The sequence below is a fragment of the Hylobates moloch genome, unplaced genomic scaffold (assembly GCF_009828535.3).
Source record: "Hylobates moloch isolate HMO894 unplaced genomic scaffold, HMol_V3 SCAFFOLD_14, whole genome shotgun sequence".
Lineage (NCBI taxonomy): Eukaryota > Metazoa > Chordata > Mammalia > Primates > Hylobatidae > Hylobates > Hylobates moloch.
Window position 1 is genome coordinate 72,166,575 of NW_026652289.1, and position 591 is coordinate 72,167,165.

Here is a 591-nt window from a genome sequence, read left to right on the forward strand (position 1 = left end):
CTAGCTGTTGTGTTTTATTTTATGCTGGGCATTTTACATTATTCCCCTTCATTCTCACGTTTGCCTAATGTGTTAGGTGGAATTACCGTCTCCGTGTTATCAGTGATGAAACTCAGGGTTGGGAAAGGAACAGAACAAAGTATCCCGTGACTCGTCTGTGGGGCCCTGGTGTCCGCCTGATGCACACAAACTTCACAGAGCACCCGTGTCAGGCAGGGTCACCATGCCCCTGTGACGCAGCAGGACAGAATCAAGGCCACTCCATTAACATGCCTGAGCATGGACAAAAAACGAGGTCACTGTGAAACCACAAAAATGGCCAAACAGTGCCCTCTCCTGTTTCACATGAGAGACTGCGGTTTCTCTACCAGGCTTTTTGTCCCTCCCCTGTTCTTCCACCTCCTGGATAAAAATTGTGAAGATCCTCAATTGTAGACTCGCTCCACTCCCTGACGCCCAATCCAGAGCAACACTTTGCTTCCTTGGACATTTCCTAATATCACCCTACAAATGCCCAAATCCTTCCATAAGCACCCCCCCACCACACACACACACACACACACACACACACACACACACTGAGACTCTGCG